General features: G+C 33.0%; 1 protein-coding gene across 4 annotated transcripts in view; it reads left to right on the top strand.

Annotated features, from left to right (window-relative positions):
* Positions 1-1,328: 1,328 nt before the first annotated feature.
* Positions 1,329-15,199, top strand: part of LOC143239229 (uncharacterized) — a 32,963-nt gene continuing 19,092 nt past the window's right edge. For 2 of the 4 annotated variants that reach the window (XR_013021068.1, XM_076480134.1), the window contains exon 1: positions 4,825-4,968. The gene's annotated coding sequence lies outside the window, so the exon portion shown is untranslated. Of the gene's footprint in view, positions 2,194-4,824; positions 4,969-7,812; positions 7,916-15,199 lie in introns of those variants that run through there. The other 2 variants (XM_076480133.1, XM_076480135.1) reach the window with 2 other exon arrangements.

Genomic DNA, 15,199 nt, shown 5'->3' on the forward strand with positions numbered 1-15,199 from the left:
ATATTTATTCATGAAATTATTTATTATTTTAACTGGTATTATACCGAAGTGATTTTCATTCTGAGATAAAAAATTCCTTTCTTTGTCTCAAGAATCTCACATTTCACTTTTATAACCTCTTAATCACGAAATTTCAAAGTACGTATTTTCAAATTTCAACTGTTAAACATATCCCATAAATTTTCTGTATTTGTTTTACTTTTAACATCTAAAGTTAAACCTACTGTAAGTAAAGCTGACATCACTGACCGTCTTCGCGTACGTTTTAGCCCGTTGTTGTGCACGGCACCATAATACAAAACCCTCGAGCGCAAGAACGCACATGCAAAACAGAAAAGTGTCATTCATACATACCCTTGCTCCAAGAACACAATATCGGACTAAGCGGCTTATGTTTCCTATAACTCTTACAAATGAAACTTTCAAAAGGTAATAAAACTGCAATTAGAATGTGTGAAAACACTTATTATATGGTTCAAAGTTGCTCTGGTCCAATAAACATTGTACAGGTTGGCCCGTAAGTCCCTACCCATCCGTATATCTTATGTATCCAGTGTATCTGTGTGCTGTCCCTTATTCTCGCTGTATAATATTATGTGACACAATGTTCTATGAGACATTTTCTTCAACATAGCAGGTGTTATTGTTCCAAATGCCGCGGTAACAGCTGCATTCAACTCATCATTAGTATTATAACGTTTAGACATAACACATGGATGGATAGGGACTTACGGGCCGCCCTGTAGGTTCCGAGCCTCGCTGAACCATTTAATTCGCAGTAGTTTCAGTTCTGCTGTTCATCTATTTGACGTCTGTCGAAATTCGCAGCATATGTGTATGATGTTATTTGGGTACATACTTATGTAACTTACTACCCTCTTGTTTTAAAGTTTAAGTTTCGAATGTAGTATAATGTGGTTTTAAATTTACCTCAGTTTAGACGATAATACAAATATAGTAGGCCTAACTATGTATTGGCTTACAAAAGTACATAAGTATACATATTAGTATGCAGTAATTAATGTTTAATTTTCAGTAATACGTCTTAAAACATAAAGTAAATGAAAATTACTTTAAAAAACATTGATTTCGAGTATGTACTCGTATTACGAAATTCTTTACTCGCGCATACCTTTTAACTATCCTAAGCCTTGCTTAGCCTTGCGAGTGGAGTGTGTAGGGTACTAACTTTGAAAAAAAAATAATCAGATTACAGTACTAGTATCCTCAACATTCCTGTAATTTACTAGGGTCTCTGAGTAAAGTAAATATAGGTTTAAAAAAATCAGATTACAGTACTAGTTTCCTCAACATTCCTGTAATTTACTAGGGTCTCTGAGTAAAGTAAATATAGGTTTAAAAAAATTCCATTCCTATTTAGAACAACGACTTATTACTCACACATCTACAGTTTCAGCAGAAGTCTTTTTCAAGTCACTTATAAACAACTGTCAGAATTACGTTGAGGGAAAGTTCACTTTCTAATGGTTATAAACTTGAGTTACTTAGTAGTAGGTGGTACTAGTTAAGACCTTTCAAATGAGTAGTTTATAATGCGGAGTTAGTGAATTTCTTGGTTGGTATTTGAGTTAAATTATCATTTCGTTCACCGAAGGGGGAGAAAAAATAACCCGGGGCGGTCAGAAACCCTTGTTTCTCTTCATCCCTGTAGTTAATTTAGCACATAATTTTGAAACTTGTTAACTGGACGGGAGTAACACCTATTTACGAAACTAGAGTGGTGGTGGTAAATTACCTTGTGATGTTGGCAAATTTTATTGTCTCTTGGAGGAGCGTCGGTTAAAGCTGCGAAAAGGGTCGGCGAGCCAGAATGCGTGTGAAGAGTCAGATGAAAAATTCGGCTTACACTTTTTCGAAGATATCTTGGCGTGGATGTGGTCGAAGTGGAAAGAGAAGGAAGATGCAAAACCAGAACGTTGACACAGTTAAAACACATGACTGTAGGTTACGAAAATTTTGATGCTTAAAGACGAGCCCCTTTTCAGGGCTGGGATCTATAGGTCCAATGAAACTGAGATTTTGCTGTGAGAGGAAACAGGAGTACCCCGAGAAAACCCACTTTCACTGGTAGGGCGCCGAATTATCCACCCTACCAGTGCCCAACACTGAAAGTTAAGTGGCATACATATTCGCGGGATGGCTGCCAGTTGTGGAAATTGCCTTGTTAATTGGGTACGATTACATGCTTTTTTATAGTATTGTAATGCTAGAGAGATTAGTTTATTCTTAAGGGCGGGGATGTTGCTTGCTTTCTCAAGGCAAGCAGTCGGTGTGCATGCAGGGAGACAATATGCCAGTCGAATGGAAAACATGAGTACATTTTAAAATATATAATTAATTGTTTCTATTGTAATGATAGGAGTATTAGAAATGAAATTGATGAGTTCAGAGCAGTTCTGAAAACTGAGAATTTTGATGGTATGAGTATCACTGAGACATAGTTGGATATTAACAATTTTTATGAGAGAATTTTTTGAAATACCAGTCTACAAACTGTTTACAAGAGATAGAGTACTGAAAAAGATGAAGGAATAGCTTTAAATGTGAGGAGTGAATTTCATCCTACTGAGTCAGAGCAAAAATAGCAGTAAGGTTGAATCAGTTTGGGTTAGTGTTAATGGGACTTCTTATAGATGACGAGGTCAAAAGTTGAAATGGGACTTCTTATAGATGACAAGGTCAAAAGTTGAAATGGGACTGATTCAACCTGATTGGCTGCAGCAGATTGATCAGGGTCAGCCTCACAAATGGGTTTAAAGAACCCATGCAGTGTCTTTTACTTTTTCAGGCTTGACATGGTGAATGACTATTTATCGCAACTTCTCTTTGTCAACGTCACATTCACAGTACCATGGTGCTGCCAGCCTGCCACGGTGCCACCTACTGTTTATTTGTGAAGAAAGTTCTTGAATTCCATAGAATCTCAACATACACTGTCCATGATATTTGAAAACAGATTTTAGACACTATACATATATTTTGCACTCTCCTGAGTGACTCCATATTTTATATGTTGATGACAGGACTGTGGGCCTACTTTGCTGGGCCTGATAGCTTTAAGTTATATATTATATATATAGGCCTATATATTTATTTATAATTAAAAAAATAAGACAAACACCTCAGTGTGCCATTCTGATATTTGCAAAAAGGTGGTCTCAGAATGCATAATTCAGGCTTTTCTTTTATGTTTTTATTAAAACATTTCTTGGGAGGCATGGTCTCTAACCCCCTAACATGGCTTCGCGCCTGCAGCACTTGCATCAAGTACTCAAACTATCCCCTCCCAATGACCATTTCTGGATACACCCCTGCGTGATATTATATTAAGCAATTAGCATAAATAATGGTGCGCGATACGACTGTACGAGTACATGATGGTACTGACAGAAATTGTTAAACTGGTTTCCATGGTGTTACTATAAAAAAAGTTATTAACATTCTTTTAGAGAGGAAAAACTGCCACCATGTATTTTAAAGAATCTGGTTGATTTTGTAAAATATAGTCCTGCTGCGAATAATAGGGTTGTGATTCTGAAGTTGTTAAATGTAACTTTTTTACTTGCTGCAGTGTATGTTGATAAAAAGTCATGATATCAAATAAAATACATTTTAGCTATTAAAAAAGTGCAGCCACAAATAGAATTAAGCGTGCGTCTCAAGAGACTTAAGTCACAGTTGTAGGCCAGTTTGGTAACTACACTTTTTGCGTTGATAAGATTGTTTGTTTGTTTATGCATTTTGCTCAAAGCTACACGAGGGCTATCTGCGCTAGCTGTCCCTAATTTAGCAGTGTAAGACTTATGGGAAGGTAACTAATCATCACCACCCACTGCCAACTCTTGGGCTATTCTTTTTCCAACGAATAGTGGGATTGACCGTTACATTATAACGCTCTCACGGCTGAAAGGGCGAGCATGTTTGATGTGGTGCGGATTCGAACCCACGACCCTTGGATGACGTTGATAAAAATATTACAGCAAATATTCATTCACCAGTTAGCTCGACCGCATGCTTCTCTTTAACCACCCTAATGCCACAAAGTTCAACATTTGGTCCATTTATGAAATTTAAGGGGTCTCTGATCTGGCTACTTAGCTCATGTCTCACATAAAATAATGCTCGTGTGAAAATGCGAAATATATATTTTATACATCTTCAAATTAATACAAATTTTAAAAGAAAAATATTTTAAATGTTAATACATACGGAAGGAGCAATGTGAAACAACATTTCCTTAAATCAGTCCAATCACCTTCCACTGGTGCTCTATGTGTTGCATCCAAAACTGGACAGATAAAGGTGAGGTTCCAATAATAAAAATGTTGATTTTGTTTATCAACAGTGTAAAATCAAATTGTTTATATACATCCACGTATAATTTATTTTAGCATTTAAGCCCAGTGACAAAAACTACATGTAATTCTGTAATCCATTCAGTTTTTGTTGTGTAAATATGAGCATTGAACCTGCTTGGCTGAAGATTTAACCCTCTTTAAACTGAGTAATACATGATACTGAATAAGGCTGTATAATGTGAAAAGTATATTATAGTTGGTTGAAATATATTAACTACAGACATTTAGTGAACACTAATTTTGTTTCAAAATTTAAAATGCTTTTTCTAAGGTTTTTGGATTTAAATCAAAGTACAAATTTTGTTTTATTAATTCTTATCTTATTTTAAATTACAAATTCTACAACAATTCTAGAATGCCCTTTTTGTAGCATTTTTTGAGGTAATAGGAAGAAAACTATATTAAAATTATGTGAATGAATATTGTGTTTACTTTATTTGGTTGTCTTGCTAGAAGATGGCTCGGACATGCTAGACATAAAAGCTCTGAAAATGAAAAGAATGATAACTGGTTTGAGTTAGGTTGGAAGCTACCTACTAGTGGGCTACCAGGATGGAACTGTTTGCTTGTTCAGTTGTAAAGGCAAAAGGTTAGTATGGTTTATTTTGTTATGATTATTAAATTTGAGGTTAGAAAGCACTAGAAAAACTCAAGTATTTTTTTTTAGTAGAATAACTACAATAGTTAGTTTTATCAGTATTTATCCTGTTTCAGAATGTAGCTGGATTATTGATTCAATAATGATTTTTATGAGATGGTAATCCATGTCTTCACACACACACACAAATGTTATTCCTCTCTTGCATCTCCTATGAGGTTTTCATGACACTAGACTTGAACTTACTCATATGAACTGCACTGGTGCATTATGATGTCATCATGCAAAAACAGTCCTTCAGCAGAAGGAAAACAACACATCCTTCATGTGCAATAACTCCTTCAATGCACTTGTGATAACTTCATTCTTAGCACTGCATTGAACAGATATGTTATTTTATTTTTCTCATTTGCACTTAATTTGATGAGTGAAACTTTTGTTTTTGTGATATATTTATATTTATTATTTTTGTTTTTATACACTGGCAGTATTACATAACAAGACTAAAGATTGAATACCTTTTCCCATGCCAGTTATATTGGGGTTCTCACTAGTCAAAAAACACACTTCTCATGGGCATTGTGGTTGAACTTTAGCATACGTGGCAACTGATGGAGGTTTATACTTTTGTATATATTACCTTGAAACAAGATAAAACCATAGGCTAAACATGAATGGATAGAAAAGATTATTTTCTATCTAAGTCAATGTTAAATAAATATTATTTGCATAAAAAGTTGCGTATGATCTCTGAGAAGTGACTAGTGATGGTATCAAAGAAAGGATTTTAATGTGAAGTTTACAAACTTAGGAACAAGCCTCAAACCTGGGATTTTGTTGTTTCCTTGAATTTTACTTTATAATGTTTTTGTTCAAGATAACTTTCTCTGTGTACATGTTTCAAAACTACAGGAATATTCTTACATGAGAAGATGTAAGAATAAGTTAAAGTGGTTTTGCTAATGCAGTATATTCAAGTGAAAGAATAGTTTTGTATATATTTATTTGCACACAATAAATTTTTTATTACTAAAACAACCCATACTAATACAGGAATGGCTCAGGTATTGAAACTAAACTAAAACTTTTAGAGTGAAACTTCACTGTTGTTCTTAATCTTGTACATGTGAATGAAACTTACTGTATGTTTTCTAGTGCTCTGATCCCTTATCCATTTCCATCTTGATAGAACTGTGAATCTTAAGAAATTACTATATATAAATAAAGCACCTGTAAAAGTCTCTTTTGTTGTTTATTGTTATGTTTATTGAATGGTACCATCAGACGTCTTTGGATAGTATCAGATGGATTTCATTTGTACCTTGGATCTCAAACCTTTATTAGAATATCATAATTAAATTATATTTTGAAAAGAAAATTTACATTCATTAAAAAGTTTACCTTCAGTCAGTATGCACATATAAAATTCACAAGAACTTTTTAGACTGAAAATGTGATCCAACCAGTAATGTTATCATATGCTATCAAATTATTTCTTTATCTTCTATTTTAGTTTTTAATTTACTAACCACTACTTACTGTATAGGCAAAAAAAAAAAATTAATACTAACCAATGTTTGTGGAATTTTATAAATTAATCAAGCCATCAGAACTAGGGAAAAAAGAATTACATATTTATTTTTGTTAATCTGTAACAAATATTAAAACTTACTCTGTGCCATACATATATATATATATATATATACATATATGTTTACATACCCAGTACTAGGTTTGTAAGTGTTGAATTAAAAAACAAACAAACATGTGTTTCATTCCCTTTGAACATGAAAAGAAAGATGAATATTTTTCACAGGTATATGCTTTGGTTTTACCATGGTTATTTATAGCATCTAGGTAACCAGCTTTAAAATATGTTGATGTTATTATTACCAGTTAATGACTAATTATCCAGCATGGTTAAGTGATTAGGGTGCTTGACTTGCAATCTGAGGGTTGTGAGTTTGAATCCCCATCCCACCAAATATGCTCACCCTTTCAGCAATGGATGTGTTACAATGTGACTTCTGTCACACTATTTATTGGTGAAAAAGTAGCCTAAGAGTTGGCAGTGGATGGTGATGACTAGTGCGCCTTCCCTGTAGTTTTCCACTGCTAAATTAGGGATGGCTAGTGGAGATAGCCCTTGTGAAAAACAAACTGTCCAATTACACATTGGTGATAGCTAATTCAGGGTTGATGATAATGGGAAATACAAGGTGTCTCAAAATGCATATACCAAAAGGAAAGTTGAATAATATTTGTATTATTTAAGATAACAACAAAATTCAAAACAAAATGTCTTCTAAATGCTTGTAAGTTTTATTTTATTTAATTAATAAACTTATACTCATCTCTCATCATTAGTTACAATCAATCTAATTTTGTGTTCACATTCTCAGAACACATTTTCTAACATAGTTGTAGGGATGAATACAACAGCATCATGGATACTAAATTTCATTTTCTCAATATCCATTGGTTTATTGTGGTAGACTTTTGTTTCCAAAGTTAAGCTGGAGGAATGCTTCAAGTGTTATAATTTTAATCAAAAACAGAGTTTAGTTCTGAAATCTGTAATAAAATACATTTGTAAATAATGTAAGTAACAAGAATAATAATGAACTTAGAAAACATAGAAGTCTTCAGAAATTTATTTTTTTTCAATTTTGTTTTTATCCCAAGTAATTAAAAATCTATTTAACATTATTTTTGGTGCATTCATATCAGGATGCCCTGTATATGTGAACTTGACCTAACAGGTGTTATGGCCACATAAACCATATGGTAATATGGAGGTATGGAATACTCTATTCTTCATACTTCTCTTAAAAGGTGATGTGGTTGGTGAGGATCTGTAAACCTTGTTTTAGAACAGTCTTTAAATGACTACCACTTAGATTGGATCACATCCTGCAGTTTGAAGGATAATTTCTTGGTAAGTACAGAACAAGTTTCTTTTGCTTTGCTTTAGATTGCCTATACTTTTATGAATAGGATAACCTAGTTAAAACTTGCCTCTTTTTGATATGTGTAATCACTTCTAAACATTTGGTTAATTGGAATCTTTTTAATATGTATTATCACTTATAAACGTTTGGTTAATTGTTATCTTTTTAATGTATATTATCACTTATAAACAGTTGGTTGATTGTTATCTTTTTAATGTGTATGATCACTTATAAACAGTTGGTTAATTATCTTTTTAATATGTATTATCACTTATAAACATTTGGTTAATTGTTATATTTTTAATGTGTATTATCACTTATAAACATTTGGTTAGTTGTTATATTTTAATGTGTATTATCACTTATAAACACTTGGTTAATTGTTATATTTTTAATGTGTATTATCTCTTATAAACATTTGGTTAATTGTTATATTTTTAATGTGTATTATCACTTATAAACATTTGGTTAATTGTTATATTTTTAATGTGTATTATCACTTATAAACGTTTGGTTAATTGTTATATTTTTAATGTGTATTATCACTTATAAACATTTGGTTAATTGTTATATTTTTAATGTGTATTATCACTTATAAACGTTTGGTTAATTGTTATCTTTATAATTTGTATTATCACTTGTAAACAGTTGGTTAATTGTTATCTTTATAATTTGTATTATCACTTGTAAACAGTTGGTTAATTGTTATATTTTTAATGTGTATTATCACTTATAAATATTTGGTTAATTTTTATCTTTTTGATGTGTGTTATTACTTATAAACATTTGGTTATGTGTGTTATCACTAATAACCAACTTTTTATAAGTGATAATGCTTAAAATGTGTAGCAAAAGTGAAGAACTTTGAAATTTAAAAATAAACAACCAAACACGTTTCTACCTATTAATAGAATGGAAAATATTTTTTCTCTATATATTAATTATAACATTAAAGGACAACGAGAAAATGTTTGATACATCTGGACTGTCTTATCCAATAAATTAAACTAAAACTTTAAAAAAGATTCAAACTCAAAGCTAGCCATTACGTTCAAATATATTTTAAGCTTTCCCTTAAACTTGCTTAAATTAATTGCACTCATATCTGAAAGTAGTACTTCTCCTCTGATGTCCTTTCCAACTATTCAATATTCGTACTGAAGTAAAGACCTCTATATGTGGCCAAATCAGTGACCTATGGAATGACATTATGACCTTTTTATATATGTATTTATAATTTGTATGGATACAATCTAAAACTCTATTTTCCCTGCCGTTAGCAACAGCACATTGTTTGGATGGCTTAAAAAATTAATGATCAATAAGGAAGACACTGAGATCTTTTTCTTCTGTAATACTTTTAATGTTAAATTAAATTTCAGCTTGTGATACACCACATGTAATATATTGCATTTATTAGAATTAGAAACAAGGTGCAATTTCTTTGCCCAGCTCACTAACTAATCCAAATTTTTTTGTAAAGCAACAGCATCCTTTTCAAAGTCAGCAACACCCAAAACTTTAATAATGTCAGTAAATTTAAAATATCAAGAGATTATTTATTCATCTATGTCACTAAAGTAAATAAAACAACAACAAATGTGCTAACACTGAGCCTTGACGTTCCCTACTTGTGACATTAGTCCGGTTTGACCTAGCTATATTTATAACAACTATTTGCTTTTTTCTGTCTAGCCAGCTTTCTATCTAATTTTCGTATTAATATTTAAAAGAGAATAAACCAAACTCAAGAACATAACTGTCTTTTCTATTTGCTAACCATTGAGATAAGCGGTATTCGAGATGCAGGCGCCTGACTGCTTAGCAAAGCCATATTGGGCTATCTGCTGAGCCCACCAAGGGGAATCGAACCCCTGATTTTAGCGTTGTAAATCCGGAGACATACCGCTGTACCAGCGGGAGGCGGTTAGCTACATCAAATGTACGATTAGTAGAGATGTGAGCATCGATTTAGCAAATTTCAACCATGAAATGTCCACCCTTCTCTAGAAACCAGAAACTATGCATTTCTGAAGCCTAATCGCACAGTTAAGTGCCCCAATCCAAAATTACATTTTGCCACGAGGGCAGTTCAGGTTGTAAGTTCGGCCTTTCTATTTGATATAGGTTAGCTATAATTGGGAAGACGACCTTATCGTGGTTTATGACGCTTCCATATATGTTACTCCAAGAAGCAGTTTTCCATCGTTAAAAGAGTTAAATAGTCATATTTTATTTTCTCAATCATTAAATAACTTTTCGTGACTACTTCCTTACTTAATTAATTGAACCACTAAATATTAAAAGAAGGTTCATAAAAGATTGACGTAAAAGTACTTACCATAAAGACGTCGAGAAGACTTTATCGATATGTCTTGTGTGTGTCTCTGGCATCTTGGAAACTCGCAGTGTATGTTATAAGTATTAGTGCTGACAGTTAAATTCAACAAGGGAAGATGAGCATTGTGTAGTACCTGTTGTCTTCATTTTTGTGATAAAAAATTTTTACCTGCAAAGCAACTTTTACTTTGCATGTAACAGTCTTGAGTAACAAAAGAAACTAACAATGATGAAGGAGCAGAAATATATTAAAGCTATAGTTTTTGAAGCGTGTGTCTAGGACATCTGTGAGCATCGATTTAGAAACATTCAGCTATGACCTGTCCACCCTTCTATAGAAAGCAGAAACAATGTATACATGATGCCTTATCGCAATGTTAAGTTCTCGAAGTCAAAATTAAATTTTGCCTCGAAGGCAGTTCAGGGTGTAAGTTCGGCCTTTCTATTTGATATAGGTTAGCCAAAATTGGGAAGAAGACTTTCTCGTGATTTATCACGCTTCCATACATGTCACTGCACAAAGGAGTTTTCCCTTGTTCATAAAGTTAAATAGCCATATTTTATTTTCTCAATCATTAAATAGCTTTTCGTGACTACTTCATTATTTAATTAATTGAACCACTAAGCATTAGAAGAATGTTCATAAAAGATTGACATAGAAGTACTTACCATAAAGACGTCGAGAAGACTGTATCGATATGTCTTGTGTATGTCTCTGCCATCTTGAAAACTCGCAGTGTACGTTATAAGTACAAGTGCTAACAGTCAAATTCAACAAGGGAAGATGCTAATTGTGTAGTACCTGTTGTCTTTATTTCTGTGATGAAAACTTATACATGCAAAGCAACTTTTACTTTGAATGTAACACTCTTGCAATACAAAAGAAACTAACAATGATGAAGGAGCAGAAATATATTAAAGCTATAGTTTTGGAAGCGTGTGTCTACGACATCTGCGAGCATCGATTAAGCAGCTTTCAGCTATGACCTGTCCACCCTTCTATAGAAAGCAGAAACAATGCATTCATGATGCCTAATCACACAGTTAAGTGACCAAAGTCAAAATTAAATTTTGCCTCGAGTGCAGTTCAGGGTGTAAGTTCGGCCTTTCTATTTGATATAGGTTAGCTAAAATAGGGAAGACGACCTTCTCGTGGTTTATGACGCTTCCATACTTGTTACTGCATAAAGCAGTTTTCCCTTTTTCATAGAGTTAAATAGTCATATTTTATTTTCTCACTCATTAAATAACTTTTCGTGAAAACTTCCTTGTTAAATTAATTGAACCACTAGGTATTAAAAGAAGGTTCATAAAATATTGACGTACTTACCATAAAGACGTCGAGAAGACTGTATCGATAGGTCTTGTGCATGTCTCTGGCATCTTGAAAACACTGTGTACGTTATAAGTATTAGTGCTGACAGTGAAATTCAACAAGGGAAGATTATAATTGTGTAGTACCTGTTGTCTTAATTTCTGTGATAAAAAGTTTTATCTGCAAAGCAACTTTCACTTTGCATGTAACACTCTTGAGTAAGAAAAGAAACTAACAATAATGAAGGAGCAGAAATATATTAAAGCTATAGTTATGGAAGCGTGTGTCTAGGACATCTGTGAACATCGATAAAGCTCCCTTCAGCTATGACCTGTCCAGCTTTGTCTTGAAAGCAGAAATAATGCATTCCCTATACCTAATTGCACAGTTAAGTGCCCCAAATCAAAATTACAATCTGCTTAGAGGGCAGTTTAGGGTGTAAGTTCGGCCTTTCTCTTTGGAATAGACTAGCTAAATTGGGAAGAAGACCTTTTCGTGGTTTATGACGCTTCCACACATTGTAATATAGACAGCAGTTTTCCCTCGTTTATGGAGTTAAATAGTCATGTTTTATTTTCTCAATCGTTGAATATTTTTGTGACATTTTTTTATTTAATTAATTTAGTCACTAGGTATTAAAAGAAGGTTGATAAAAGATTTACATAAATGTTCTTACCATGAAGACATCGAGAAGTCTATATCGATAGGTCTTGTGTATGTCTTTGGTATCTTGAAAACTCTCAGCATACGTTATAAGTATTAGTGCTGACAGTGAAATTCAGCAAGGGAAGATGAGCATTGTGCACAACCTGTTGTCTTCATTTCTGAAATAAAAACTGATACCTGCAAAGCAACTTTTACTTTGCATGTTACTCTCTTCAGTAACAAAAGAAAGTAACAATAATGAAGGAGCATAAATATATTAAAGCTATAATTTTGGAAGCGTGTGTGTAGGACATCTGTGAATATCGATCAAGATACTTTCATCTATGAAATGTCCACCCTTCTCTAGAAAGCAGAAAGAATGCATTCACGAAGCCAAATCGCACAGTTAAGTGCCCCAAGTCAAAATTACATTTTGCCACGAGGGCAGTTCAGGGTGTAAGTTCGGCCTTTCTATTTGATATAGGTTAGTTAAAATTGGGAAGAAGACCTTCTCGTGGTTTATGACGCTTTCACACATGGTAATGCAGACAGCAGTTTTCCCTTTTTCATAGAGTTAAACAGTCATATTTTTTCTTCAATCATTATATAACTTTTCGTGACTACTTGATTATTTAATTAATTGAACCAGTAGGTATTAAAATAAGGTTCAAAAAATTGACGTAAATGTACTTATATATAAGTATCAGGGCTGACAGTTAAATTCAGCAAAGGAAGATGAGCATTGTGTAGTACCTATTGTCTTCATTTCTGTAATAAAACCTTATACCTGCAAACAACTTTTACTTTGCATGTGACAGTCTTGAGTAAGAAAAGAAACTAACAATGATGAAGGAGCAGAAATATATTAAAGGTATAGTTTTGGAAGCGTGTGTATAGGATATCTGTGAACATCGATCAATCTCCTTTCAGCTATGACCTGTCCAGCTTTGTCTTGAAAGGAGAAACAATGCATTCCCGATACCTAGTTGCACAGTTAAGTGCCCTAAATCAAAATTACAGTCTGCCTAGAGGGCAGTTCAGGTCGTAAATTCGGCCTTTCTATTTGGAATAGACTAGCTAAAATTGGGAAGAAGACCTTCTCGTGATTTATGACGCTTCCACTCATGGTAATGCAGAGAGCATTTTTCCCTTGTTTTTGAGTTAAATAGTCGTGTTTTTTTTCACTAAAATAACTTTTGATGACTACTTCTTTATTTAATTAATTCAACCACTAGGTATTAAAAGCAAATGTTTGAAGTTATTTGCAATGACGACCATGCAACTCACTACTTTTACCTCTTGTTTGTCATTTCCTACCTTGGTTAGGTCTTCTTTTTGGCATGGTCTTAAACTTTTGACCAGATAGTACTTAGGCTAATTTCATAGTGTTCAAATTTTCTCCATTAAATGCTAAAAAGTTTTAAATTTTATTTTCCCTTTTCTTATTTTCATTTTTCGAATCTCTACTCAAATAAGTGGTGGAGTCTTACGACATAAAATGCATATTTTGTTTTTATGTTCATTGGCCTTAAGATTTTGGCCAGCAGTGTAATATTGAAGATATATATTTTTGGTAAATCCAATATAAAGAATTAATTTGGTGATATTTTCTGATCTTATTATTATTTGTTGGACATGGAGTGCATATCTGTATATGTGTGTCCGATATAATAAATACATTGTGTCACTACCTATTTATTGGCACCACAAACAATAATCTATAAAAAATTCCCACTTTGGTATTCTAAATTCAGACAATTATACAAATAGCTACGATACGTACGACAAACCTTTGTTTATCAAAGAACAGAATTTTAAAGTATTGTACTCGTAACAAGAACTCGACTTTCACTGGTACTAAATCTGAATGTTTGATTATGTCTTTATTGATGTAATTTATAAATATGCTTTTAATGAATGTAGTTAAAAAATCTGTTCATTTTTTAAATAAACGGTACTATACTTTATGGATCAAAAATAGTATTTGTGTTATCACAATCAGAACAGTTTTCCTCTCCATTAATTACCGTAAAAAAAGAATATTTTTCTCTTAACAAATAGTCCCTTTTCTTATTTTTTAGTACGACGCTTTTTAAAACAGTACAGTGTTAGTTAACACTAACTGCCTAGCCTGTCACAGGTTGCAGAGTAAAGTAAATATTTCTTACTAGTTGTCTGACTTTTGTTTCTCATTTCAAGAACTTAATTCATTTTTTATAAAATGACTTTATGTGAATATACAATTAAAATATTTATACAAAACTTTATACCTACAAATTGTATTGGTCGAAATACCCGCGAAATGTAAGGTGAGTAATTTTCTGATGTAACATTTCGTTCTTTCTTCTCAAAGTTCGGCCGCTTAATTTAATGTCTTGTCGCTATAGTTACTATGTACAAATATTCAGTAATATTGTGGTTCCATTTTATTGTTGTCTTTCTTCGCATTGGTTAGAAGTGTAACAATACTCTTGACTAAATTGTTGTAATGAAATGACGTAAGCAAACGAAAAGGAAAATAACAGAAAAATAAAACTGATAAGTGGGAGAAAACAGCTGAAAAAGTCAGAAGATATTCTTAGTTGAGTTATGAAAATGAAAATTTATTTTTTAAATCTAGTTAACAAGTTGTTTGTTTGTTTTTGGAATTTCGCACAAAGCTCCTCGAGGGCTATCTGTGCTAGCCGTCCCTAATTTAGCAGTGTAAGACTAAGAGGGAAGGCAGCCCACCGCCAACTCTTGGTCTACTATTTTACCAACGAGTAGTGGAATTGACTGTCATATTATAACGCCCACACAGCTGGGAAGTTGAGCATGTTTGGCGCAGATTCGGGCGCGAACCCGCGACCCTCAGATTACGAAGTGCACGCCTTAACGCGCTAGGCCATGCCTGGCCTTGACAAGTGGTATATAGAATATAAATAAAGGTTTGTTTGTCGTGATCACAGGAATGATGATTTGTTGGTGTAGA

The sequence above is a fragment of the Tachypleus tridentatus genome, chromosome 13, assembly GCF_004210375.1.
Source record: "Tachypleus tridentatus isolate NWPU-2018 chromosome 13, ASM421037v1, whole genome shotgun sequence".
NCBI lineage: Eukaryota > Metazoa > Arthropoda > Merostomata > Xiphosura > Limulidae > Tachypleus > Tachypleus tridentatus.